The following is a 13,287-nucleotide window of genomic DNA, read 5'->3' as shown; positions in this document are numbered from 1 at the left end:
CTAGAGAGATCAAGGGAAAATAGGGCAATAAACTACTACGATTATCTTGGGAATCAATGCAGCGAGTTTCATTTGAGGAAGAATAACCCTGGAAATGTGGACTCATCCTTTCTCTTCCCTGTCGTGCTTCTTCCTGCCTGATATATGTTATATTCTTTTTTCTAAGTTTATTTTTAATCTTTTACCTTAAAACTTAATTTTCCCTTAAAATTGTGGAACACCTCAGGCCACTTGTATAGCAATCCATCTTTTCAAAAATCCCGAATTCCATTCTGAAACTTAACTGCTTTGATTGGCTTCTGATGTGCTCCCTGTAGTTTACAGGGTACCCAGAGCCCTTCTGGGGAAAGAGTAGAAGTGAGCTGCACTTTTGTATGCTAGAGGAGACAGCAGGCTGCGGGATGGAGGGTTTTGTAACATGACACAACGGTATTTCTCCTGCTTCTTTCACATTAATCATTAGACTTCACTGTTAAATATTCATACGTGAAATCATACTGAATATTCTAAATGTGATGTTTTAGTAATTTTTATGAATTTTTCATCATACAGATAATAGATGAACATTGTGGAAAAGTTATAACATCAGACAGGGAAAAACGTGAAAATTTTAGAGAATGTACTACACACAGAGCTAGCTATAAATATTTCCTCCAAGGATTTTTATGTGCATATGTGAGCGTTTAGATGTAATATCTGTTTGCTCTGTAATCTTTGTATTTTATATTATATCAGAAGTATTTTTCATAGCACTGAATATTATTTTAAACATTTTCCAATAAGTATATAATAAAGCCACTGTAATTTCTTTGATATTATAGTTTTATCTTTGTACCTTTGCTGATCTTTTAGGTTGATTCAATTTGCTCAGCTTGAAAATAAAATAACATGCCATTCTTCCTTGTACATAAATCACTAGGTCTGCTTCGGCAGAGGCTGCCTGGAGCAAAGTTTTAAAAAAAAGCTTAGGGACACAGACTCACTGGGAAAATGTGTCATGATTAATTAAGCATAGGGACCTCCCGTAAGACAAAGTAAAGCTTCGAGTATAGTAATCACTGCCTTGTGCATGGTTTGCACAAAGTGAGAAATTAACCAAGAGAACATCTTTTTTGTTTGTTTGTTTGTTTGTTTATTTTGAGACAGGGTCTCGCTATGTGGTTCAGACTGCCCTGGAACTCACTATGTAGCCCAGGCTGGTCTCAAACTAGCAGCGATCCTCCTGCCAAAGCCTTCCGAGTGCTGGGATGACAGACGTGCACCACCACGCCTGGTTCAGGGAACATGTTAGAGAGTGAACATGGAAGAGTTTCATTTTTCAGAGCAAATGAGCCAAATTATTGAAAATTAAGGACTATTTTATTTCAAATAAAAATTTGGAATTAATAGTCAAGATAAACACATGAATTATCACAGAACAAGGCAACAGTGCTGAATAGTATCTCAAAATAAAATTTTTAAAGCCATATTTAAGTTTTCAAAAAAGTTAAAAATAGTTTCATTTTATATGAAACATTTAATCACTTACATAACTAAGCAATGACTTTTTCTTTAGTCTTTTCTTAATTTTTTTTTGTTTGTTTTTTTTTGCTTATGACCAAAGAAACTGAGACTAAAATAGCATATATTGCTTATCTACCAAATCTGTATAGGAAATTACTAAAGAAATGTGAAAGTAGATGGTTCTATTCTGAATCCTTTTTTTTTTCCCCACTGACCTACCCTGCCTCATAATTGAGATAGAGTAATTGACTTACAGTATGTTTTCTACTATTCCTTCCAAGAGATAAATTTTCGTTCACCAAAGCTTTGTTATGATCAAGATGGATTGCATCCTTGACTTTGCAATTCTTACTCACCAGGGAAAGGGAGGGCAAAAACTTTACATTGATTTGGTCTGCAATATATTTTAGGAATCTGAAGGAATCATTCGTGAGAATCTAAACATAAATTCAAGGGCCTTCTGCACCTCTCTGTTGGTTATCAGTGCTTATGGAGGAGATGTGACACTGAGGGAATGCCATGGGTCGAGCACAGTTCTGCTTTGGCCCAGCATCCCTGTTACCGGCGTCAGTGCTTGGACTGGAGTCAGGTCTTGCATGCACCAGTGGCATAGGTAAACATGCCCCAGGCAGCCCATCGATCACATCGAAGTTGCTCTCAGTCATCTGCCACCGTAAACACCACATGCAAGTCCATGCCCTGGTTTCTAAGTGAGCCTGCTCTGCAGCCCAGTGCCACAGAAAAGCCAAGATCACATTGTCCCCCTTTTCTCTCTCCCTTTTCACTGATGACAGATTCTGACTTCCACACTCTTCTGCTGGCCTCAGGAGAGAACCGGACCACTTGCCTAATTACAGTGAGAAAGAATGACTCGGTGTCACATACAACAAATATCACTTTGGGCAGGTGATCTTCAGCACGTAGGTAGGCAATACTAGGGAGCTTTCTGTTCACGAAGTCAGTAGTTTAGTTGTCTGAGGATGCCTTTTCAAGTTGCACATCCTGGAAGGTCTACTGGATGAAACAGCTGTCCTTAAATGAAAAATTACGACTACATAAAAGTCAGTCTAAGGTTATTCCACTATTGCAGGCGATCACAGACTGTTTCATGCAAAGTTCTGATGCAGCCATCTCTTTTGTCCTGGGAAGTAGAACCCTGGGATATTAATCAGAGCAGTTTAAGTCTTTGAGTTGATTGGAGCATTTTAGGTGCAGTCATAACCCTGAAGACTTCCTGGCACCTACACCCAGCAAATCCCCAAAGAGGAAAAGGCCTCTACCCCAACTAATTATCAAATTGTTTTCAACCCACCTATTTGCCAAAGCAAACACTTTTGATGAATAATATTGCACACTCTTAAGTACTTGTCAGAGACCTGAAATTGTCTGCTATCGACTTCCCATCAAAAGCCATAGGCAATTTATTTTTAAAATTTATAATCTGGGCCATAAAGTTTCCCTCTTTGGGGAGCTCTGCTCTTATTGGGGCAGCAGCTCAGTCCTCCATGGAATGCTCTCAAGAGTGTGGCTGTAAACAGAAGGGTGACTCCACTTTCATGGAGACTCCAGAGAAGGAATGGCCATACTGGAGGTTTTCGGGATTGTATGGAAAAATACGTTATCAATCGATTTTATGTCAGTGACACATTGTAGTAACAGATACATAGATATATAGTAAGACAAGTAAGTACAATTGTAATGTGTTTTTCTGATGAATACCTAAACTTTTTAGTTAATTTCTGGAAGAGGGTTTGGCCATGTCTTCTCCTCTTCCTGGTGGGTTCCTAGCTGCAGAGAAAAGCTGAGCATGCCCTGGAGTGGGTATTGTGTGTTTGTACTTAGAGCATGACTTCAAGAATACATGTACCTTGTCTTCCTGTTCTGCTTGAGCTCAGGTGTAAATGCTTTATTGAATTGTTGAAAACATCCTGAGTTGGGATCTTGTCTCCAGTGTTGTGCTGATCATGTCCTTTTCCCTTGTTTTCATGGTCTCCTAGATCAAAATCTACAACTTGGGCTGCCTGCATACCATTCAGAATCAGCTTTTTTATTTTGATAAAATAAATGCCCTCAAATTGCAATTTTCTCTATAAATAACCTCAATTGAAATTCATTTAATCGGGTGGAATGACATGGATCTTCAGTTTAAAATGAGGCCTATTAAACATATCTTTCATTGATAAAATGTGTCTATTTTTTTCCTCAGTGGAGACTGTGTGCCTTGCTTGTGTTAAAAGAAAAAAAATACTGGCACATTGGTTATCTTTCAGCAACTTCGCACATCAAACACACAAATATGCTGTTAATTTTATTTATATTAGTTATGCCAAGTTTATCGTATTTGTTGGATATCTCAGTAATTTCTAGCTGTTCTTTGAATAATATACTCTTTTCCTGCATTTCAGAGCACACTAGTCAGTTGTTGTAAATTTTTTTCTTGAATTGTTTTTGTGTTTGGAGAATTTTTTACATATTTTTGCTTGATGAAATTTGTAATATCATCATATTAAAATGTCCTAATGATCACAGACTTTTAAAGTAATTTTTTTCTGTTTGCTACTTATATTTTTGTAGTATAGTTTACGTGTGGGCATTTTTACTGTTGACTTTTTATATTTTAACACAAGGTATATTTTCTGCATGTGTATGGGTGACAGTGGAACACGCGGAGAGCTTGCTTCTCTGTGGCTTTGTATTAGAGTAACTCCAATTTTCTCTCTAGATTAATGGAAATAGGATATTTATAAAAAATGCTTTAAGGATTTCTATTGAAAACTTAAAAGCACTCTTGTAGCAAATCCCTTATAATATCCCTGGCTCTTTTGGGGGTTAATTTATCAATACTTTTGAGGTTAAATTTTGATGCAGGTATATTAAAACAGATTGTTATCAAAAGCCATTTAACTGAAATGTAAAACCTGAGCATACTTTTCTTATGTCACAACAGGAAGTGAGTAGCTTGTTTTGGTTAGAAATATGGACCCTATAGTATAAGCCTTGCTATATGGTGAAGTAAGCAGGGGGATTTTGACAGAGTACTTGCCCTAGGACTCCAGGTTGCTGATTGTGTTGGTTTGCAGTGTTTGAAATATTTCTCCACTCTCATCCACTCTTACTGGTTAAACCTAACATTTGCTGCTGATAGATGTGCTCAGTGTTTCCCCTCCTTCTCTTCAGATAAGCTTGCGACAGGACAGAAGTGACCACATTTTATAGGAGCTGGAGGGTGGTGAGCCTCCTACCTGGCACTTCGGAGAGGCTCCTGCCTGGAGACCAGGCACATGGAGAACAGTTGCCCCAGCCCTTCCAAGAGGCTACATGGATGGTCATTCATCTCCCAGCACACAGCGCTGCCTGAGTCCCCAGCTGCCACCACCCCTAATTCACCCACCTTTGCAGTGCGTCATCCTCGGTGGGGCCAGGGCCAGGCCCCAGGGGATGTGTGAAGCAGAGATATCGGTCCCATGGATACTCGGGTGTACATGGCCCAGTTAATGAGCAGTACTTTTAAGACTGTCATCGCTGAGGTTGCACAGCAGTATATCACCAGTTCACTCATTCGCCATATTCATAAAGAATCAATCCCATGTGATCATCTCTATAGTTTTTTACACTTCTAAGTCTTACAGTTCTATGCATTTTAAGGCAACTTCTCTGAGAAGTAACTTCCTGACATGTAGCTTGCACGACCATGCACTGACAATGCAGTTCTTTGCTTCATCGTATTCACGGTGCTGTACAGCTACCATAGCATTGAATTTGAAATCCTCTCAAAAGGGAACCCAGTTCTCTTTAATAGTCGCTCCTTATTTTCCCCAAACTCCACAGCCCTAGAAAACTATTGCTATACTTTTTGCCTCTGTAGACACTCTCAACCTGACTAATTCACGTAGTCCTTTATGAATGGCTTCTTTCACTCACACTGTTTCAGGTTTCATCTGTGTTTTGGTATGCATCATGATTTTATTATTTTTATTGCCGAATAATATTTTGTTGTACAGAAATACCTCATTTCATTGATTCAGCTGTCTGCTGTGGTCGTTTGAGTTCCTTTCATGTACTGATTTTGGCTAATGATGTTGTGAATATTTGTGACTAACTTTTCTGTGGACTTCTTCTGTTTTTATTTCTCCCTGGTAAATACGTATGAGTGGAAATGTAAGGCCATATAACAACTGCAGGCTTAAAAGTTTGAGGAACTAACAGAAATTTTTAGGGAAGACACTGATGTGTACCTATGAGGATTCACATTTTGCCAACATACGATATAGTATGTCTTCTCTTGTTATTACCATGATAGTGTGGTCAGAAATGACTCTGAAATTACATGCTAGACCAGAGCCCAGACAAATACACCAAAAGTCCTATGGCAGACTAATAACAAGATTGAAAACATGAAATTGCCATATTTATCCAATATTTGGCAGTGTATTTACCCAGTAGACAAGATATGCCCAGACGTATGAGACTTTGTAAGCCTCACTATGTATAGGCAGAATATTTGTCCAAGCCTGTGACAGCCTAGGTCTGTGTGCTGTGTGAGGGAAGGCCAGTGAAGGTTGGCTTGCTGATGGTGGGGTTGGTAAGGTGGGAAGGAAGGCTGTGGGAAGCTGCCTTTAAACTTTGGCATGCAAAAGAAGTAAAGTTATATTGGAAAGCACGTTACAAGAGAAGAGAATTAGGATAAAGAATAAAATTAAGGGGAGGCAGGTAATACTGCACATTGTGGAAGGGTTGTAACTCAAGCAACTTTAAACTGAAAGGAATAACCCAAAGACGTAGGTAACTCAAAAACATTAGGAAGATCGGAATAGTGGTTTTTGCAGTGGGCCTTGCTGGGAACAAGCTCCAGCTTTGCTCCAGGCATACCCAGAAGATGTATTCACAAGGTGGGAGACTGGATACTCCCTTCAGTTCAGGAAATTCACCAACAATGATCAGTGGCCTTTTGGCCAATGGGTGGCAGTCCAGAGATGTACCATGGCTTGGCTACAAAAGTGCTGATTTGTTGAACCTGTCCACCAGGGGTGGGGCTGGGTGGTTGCTTTGCTGGCTACTTCATTCTTTGACTTTGTGCAACATCCTCAAAACACAGTTTTCCAACTAGTACATGACACCAGCATAGGATGCAAGTATATGAGAAAATTCACCTAGCATTTAAAAATGTATCCTGAGCTTTAATTTACACAAACAACGATGGCACTCACACCTTTAAGGAATGAAACAGTGAAGTTCTGGCCAATGGGATTAAGCAAGGTGTGTCCCACTAAGGATTTTTCCAGGATTTACATTGGGTAGAAGGTTTAACTAAATAGACAAAGGCCTTCAAATTTTAGATACTTTTGAAATCTAAGTTCAACTTGTTAGTCAATACACTGCTCTTTGCAGAGTTGTTACATTTAATAAAACTGAAATTATTTTACTAGCAATAATATGAGTAATAATAGCAATGAGAATCATACTTAACCACTGAGATTGAACTGAATATGTGAAACACATTCCAGGAATTCTAATATTTCATTGCCTTTAGAGTAATGTCAGTGAATAAGTCTATCTAGTCCATTTAAATTGTTGAAATATTCTGCAACAATGCATAAGATTCTAATAAGATTACTGACATTTAGAAATGGGAGGAAAGGAGCTAAAGGTGTAGGGAAGGTGTGATACGTAGGGGAAGAACAAAAAGGGAAAAGAAAAAAATGTGAGAGAATGAAAAGATGAAAATAAAGTGTTTGTAGATGGGGAGGGGAGGAGGGGGTGAAGGGAGGGCAGACGTAAGGGGAAAAAAATGAGAATCAAGACTTGCCATGTAAAGGTACATGATCCCAACAATGAATGTAACTGTACTGTATCCCTAAATGTACCAATAAACTCAATTAAAAAAAAATTGTTGAAATATTTAAGAAAGAGTTAATCATACGGTGGAACTAATTTTCTACCTTTTCAAAAATTCCTCATCAATAAAAAAATTCTTACAATCAAGAATCAATGCCTTCCAATTTTTCCAATGTAGGGGGCTCAATTTTAGATAAATGAATGAATGAATGATTGAATAAATAACTGTTAGAGATTGTAAGGAGAGAAGAGATTAGTAAATGGAATTTAATATATTTTGATTCAGTAACACCCATACCTCACATTTAATTCTAAAATAATTTAATCTAAGTAAATCATCTATCTTCTTCATAAAATATGATATCCCTGGGTATTTGCTTGACTTTGACCTTTTGGACTGTGCACATAAATAAATGAATGAGAAATTATATTTTCTCTTTGTTAACTTTCTTCATTTATTTCATTATCTAAAGTATTGATTGAGCTAAGTGTATAACCTAACTACCATTCTTTTTATGGCTAGGGTTTACATTATTTTTAAAGGAGGATTTGGGCTTTATAATGAGATAGAATCCTACCAAGTCTGGTACAAAGGAATCTAAAAGTTCCCATTAAAGACACCTGAGAGGTGGCTGCCAGGCACGAGCTCACGGCCCAGACTGTGGACATTGCCAGATGCCCAGAGCTCAGGCTGGTCCTAGAGGGTTGGTGGCCTTACAGTGGTCACTTGAGGTGGGGTGGACACATTAGCTTACTTCTCTGAGTCTTTTTTCCTTGGGCTATGTGCTGAGTAGGATGTACTGGGCTATGATAAAGTAGTTTGAATCATTAGAAGCCTTGCTTTAAAATCTGTGAAAAAAGCCAGGTTGTGTGATTGCTCAGCTATAGGAGAAATGTGTTGAGAGATGAAAGTACCCTTCCATCAAGTTCTTCTCTTTAAAATTTCTTTGCTTACACTAATTCAAATTGAGCTTCTATCGCACCCAGATGAGTTCTGATTAAACAGTACACTTACCAACTGATAGGTCTTCCCTTCAAAGAACGACTTGGTGGGTTGACCCTTTAAATGCAGACCAGGACATTTCCTTTTGTATCTTATAACACATATGAGATGCTTTTAAGAACCTAATAATGACTTTAAGCAGCTGTATAAATGTATGTAAACAGTAGAATATCAAAGTAACTCATGTTATGTGTTGTCGTTTTGCTTTAAGAAAGTATTAGAAAGAAAAATTAAGGCCGTATTTTTTAGGGGAAAAAAGAGAGGTCATCACCCATAAAAACATAGCATTATCCCTGGGAAGATAAAAACATTGAAAGGTTTGTTGAGACTTGTATCTCACCATTTGAAAGATCAACTTCAGTCCATTTTTGCTGGTTCCTTTTCTCCTTTTTTCCTTTTCTTAAAAAAGATTTCGTTACCAGTTTTATCTCCTCGGAAGCACTCTTTGCATCACATACATTTGGTGTGTTTTCAGCTACAATTTCACAAAAAGTCTTTCAAGTCCTGTTTAAGAATAAATCAAACCATCACTCACAGCAAACATGCAACTCCCCACGTAAGGAAATTAAGTGCAAGTGTAACTTACAATTAAACTAATATTGAACCTGCTGCAGCCCTTCTTGCAGACCCACCATGTTTAAATGGCTGTGACATGGGCATCCTCAGGGGCTCCCTCCTTCCCTCCCTGCCCCCTACAGAGGAGAGGTCAGAAAACCTTCGTCACTAAACATGGTGGATGTAGTTAATGGGCTTTGAAAAAGCCTCCCAAATTTCGTTGTAATTTGCTAAGAAAATTGCAGAATTGTATCTTTATGTTAAATTTTACTTTTTCTTTATTGACCTATAACTGATTTTTAAAAATAGTACAATGATATTGAGATTACTGTCATAGGATGCTGTATCTTTATGATGAAAATGTTAGGAAGCACACCTGATCTGTTTATGTATATATTTATATTGTCAATGGAACTAGATACTAAATGTCTCTTCAAGGAAGAAATAATTTAAATCTAGCCCTTATAATCACAATAAGCATGAAATTAGCAACAAAAGCAAGGGATACTGATGAAATTTTCCATTTACGTTTATTTTAATGCTAACTGTATTTATTGTTTCTTTCTGGTCATAGTCAAGATTATTTTTCATAAGATCTCAATTTCTTGTGTCTTCCTCCTTACCCAGTTTCCAACAGCGTGTACAGATCACTACGCTCTGGCAGATAACTGGTTGTAATTTTATTTTCATTTATTTCAGTATGGTCCCCAGGGTAACATAGAAGATTTTGTTATCAAAAAAGTAACTATACTTTCAAATGCTGTTGTTCAGTACCATTCTCTGTTTTCACTGTGGGATTTACTTAATTCCAAATTAACCTTACACAACTTATTTTCTCCAACGCGGATACTTGATTTTATCTTAAACTTACTTTAAGACACCTACTATAATAACTGTAGGAAGCTACTAAATTTCTAGAATGACACCTTTGTTTTATTTTACCCCATTTGCTATAGATAAAAGCAATCCTTATATCCCTCAATTCATATAAACATTATATAAATTACAGTCATTTATTAAGCTTCTTTTCAAAATGAGTTTTGAATAAATATGAGAATTTACATACAATTTGACCTTTATAAATGCTGTGATTATTTTATTTAAATTATCTTTATACAATTTCTTTTAACTTAATCTTGCTCTCTGACCTTCAGGAAACCAAGAACACAGCACTGAAAATATCACAACATTTTCTCAGTTCTTTAATGTTATTAGCATCACTAGTGAAAATACTACATTAACAGAACTCATAGTTCCGTAGTTATACAAGCAAGCGTTATGACACTTGAGGAGCAGGTCTGTACAGCAGATACTCCTGCCTGCTGCTTTTAAAAATCTTCTGCACTTTGTCATTTTAAAAAAATGTAGTTAAAATATTTATCTCTATGAGCTTAGGGACCCTGAAAATTTCTGAAGTGCTTACTGTGGACCGAAAGGTCAACGCCATTTTCTCCCTGTTGATTTAATAAAAGAAATAGTTTGTACATGTTTAGTTCTTTACAGTTTGCTCACTACTTCTGCAAATGGTGTTTGATTTAACCTTGTACTGCATCATGTGGTCCACCAGAGACATTTAATTAATCTCCCTGCATAGGTCAAGAAGGCAGGGAATTGAAGGTCTTAAGTATCTCCTTCAAAGTGTTGAAGTTATAAACTGTCCATCCAAACCTGTGTGCATGTTTGAGCTCATAGTAATCGTAATACTAATTAAAAACTGATGAGGACTTCCTTAGCTCCAGGTACAGGGCCTAATCCATTGTTACTCTTCCCCACATGGGCTCATATGCAGTTACAGGGTGTGTTTTACAGAAGGGTTAATAGACACTTAACTAGATAAGTTAACTTGCACAAGGCCATGTGGCTACCTCATGGCAGAGCATGTTAAAAATGTGAAGATTATCAGTGGACAGAATTATGCATGACTGCATTTTAATCACAACCGAACATGTTGTAAAAACATAAATTTACTTGACATTTGTTCTTCAATTTTCTTGCCTGTTAAAGTCTAATTGGCAAGAATTTCTATCTCATAGAATTGTGAGAAATTTAAAGTTAGTGTTTATAAAGAACTTAAAGTGGTGCATGAGGCAGCACTCAAGATCGACTACTGTTAGGATGTCATCTAGCTTTCTGTGTAAGACAGTCGTGATGCCTGTATATTTGTGTAATTGACCTTTAACCGACTGACATGGATAGACATACATTCCTGTATGAAAGTGGCATGTAATTAAAGGATCCTACATGTGAACAAAAATCAGGACAGAACCAGATAAAGTTTAAAAGCAGTGACACTAAATAAAGTCATTTTTTAGTAAGAAGAACATGAATCAGTGATGGAGATCTTTTTTTTTTTTCTTCACTGAGTTTATTGATACTTTTTAGATATACAGTACAGTTACATTCATCATTGGGATCTTGTACCTTTACATGACAGATCTTGGTTCTCATCTTTCCCCTTGTCCCTGCCCTCCCTTCACCCTCCATATTTTTAGCAAAACTTTGTTTCCATTTTTTTCATTTTCTCACATTTTTTTCTTTTCCCTTATTTCCTTTCCCCCTACCCTTCCCACTTTCGCTACACCTTTAGCCCTTTTCTTCCTATTTCACAGTATCAGTTATACAATTTGGATCTTACTTACACTTTTAGCTTTTCACACCAAACTATTTAGTAGAGATCTTTTAAGAAGGACATTTGAAGGCAGCTAAAGAGCAGTAGCACCTGTACACATATTTTAAGTGGCAGATGATCAAACCACTTTCCTTTCATATACTTCAAGTTAATAGGAGAGCATCCGATTGTAGGCTTATTTCTCAGAGACAAAAAGTAAAAGAATAATTAAGAGCAACTTCAGTGTAAGTAGGTAGGTCACATCTGTCCATCTCCCATCTGTTGAAAATACTGCAAAGATGATCCATCGCCTTGAGCCTTGGCTACAGCCACTGGAGAACAGAGCAGGTTCGTGTGTTTAGGGAAAGCTCAAAGTGCATAGAATTAAAAATTATGTTTTCTCTAACTCGTTTTCTTGGTCTACACTGAAGGATTTCTATCTGTAAGGCAATGAAGGTGAACATTCAGAAATCTTTCCTACTGTTTTTGCCATATCTGAGATCAGTTCCCAAGGAACCTTTACAACTATTTAATCAACTCCTTTTTTTTTTTAATCTCTGGAAAATATTTTCCCCCTATATACAGCCAGAGATTCCTATCTCAAAGCCCAAGAACGAATTCCTTAAAAATACTGAAGTTTACACCAAGTTAAAATTGGGCTGAATTCCTTTATTGCTTCACATTTATTGGTCTGAGCTTTTGAGAACATTGAAAAAGATCTGCTAAATAAGATCATCTATATCATAGAGGAAAAGAAACAGCAGGTTGGGAATACCATGTCTTGAGAAAATTCATTCAATAGTTTGAGTATATATAGATTCAGTCCAAAAATATTCATTGAGCTTCTCTTATGTATCAGAACTGGCAAAAAATAATGAAAAAGTGTGCTCCTTTCCACAGGTGTGTAATTGTACAGCAGAAAAATCTTCACAACTAAAAACATTGTAGACTGAAAACTAAAGCAGATGTGATACAAGACAGCACAGAAAGAGAAAGATTAATTCTAGCCTGGATGAACCAGGACGTGAGGGTGGGAATGAATATGGGCCTTCGAACTTAGTAGAAACAAGGGGTATGGGAAGACTAGAAGTTCACAAGTTACCTTCTTAGTGTAGTTCCTTCAGCCACCGTATGATTCACTGCAGCTTGGAGGTAGTTTGGATAGATTTGCTTAAACTGGAGAAACAGTCTTGTTCAAGAGGAGATGTATTGCTTCTATCTGGAGGTGGACTTGGTACCATAATAAAGCCGTGTGTTTCTTCTCTTGGAGTGGAAGAGGGGGACTGTGAAAGTTTCTCTCCACCTCTCTTCTTGTCACTGTCCCATTGTTAGGCTTTAAGGTTCTGGCTGCCCCACTACAGTGAGCTCACAGACTGCTGATTTCAAGAAGAGATTGGGTAGCTACTTGCAGTTCTTGGAGAGCAAGAAGTCAGCCTCCATTCACCAGCAAGACTTCACTCTTAGCTTTGGAAATTCTGCCACAGAGCAATGCCATTGTGGTGTTTTGGGATGTCACAAACGGGCCGGGGATCAGGAAGGTGAGATATCCAGAAGTAGTGGGCTTGGGACCACTACCTGCCTGTCTCCGGTCTTCTGGTTTTCTGAGTCATCTTGTGTATCAATCTACTCTGAGAACTGAGTCCTTTTGTGAGTGATAGTGAAAGATCATATGATTAGACATAGGAATTTTCATTTCTTATTTAGACAGTGAAAGACTGGCAGCAGTAGTGGTGGTTATGGTAGTAGTGATTGGCTTTGAAAGCAGGAAGATACTGTGTTCAGT

General features: G+C 37.5%; 1 protein-coding gene and 1 long non-coding RNA gene across 2 annotated transcripts in view; one reads left to right on the top strand and one right to left on the bottom strand.

The window, feature by feature from the left end:
• The window catches only part of LOC104847975, a 13,306-nt gene extending 355 nt beyond the window's left edge, over positions 1-12,951 (bottom strand). The window contains exons 1-2 of the long non-coding RNA XR_776269.2: positions 12,607-12,951; positions 8,682-8,845 (exon numbers count right to left, since the gene is read on the bottom strand). This is a non-coding gene — a long non-coding RNA (uncharacterized LOC104847975). The remainder of the gene's footprint in view (positions 1-8,681; positions 8,846-12,606) is intronic.
• The window catches only part of LOC104847976 (catenin delta-2), a 475,688-nt gene that overhangs the window by 164,801 nt on the left and 297,600 nt on the right, over positions 1-13,287 (top strand). The window lies entirely within an intron of this gene.

Source organism: Fukomys damarensis, unplaced genomic scaffold, assembly GCF_012274545.1.
Source record: "Fukomys damarensis isolate Sample0158 unplaced genomic scaffold, DMR_v1.0_HiC HiC_scaffold_1, whole genome shotgun sequence".
Taxonomy (NCBI): domain Eukaryota; kingdom Metazoa; phylum Chordata; class Mammalia; order Rodentia; family Bathyergidae; genus Fukomys; species Fukomys damarensis.
The sequence above is the reverse complement of the archived record's forward strand: the minus strand, read 5'-3'. Positions and strand labels throughout refer to the sequence as shown.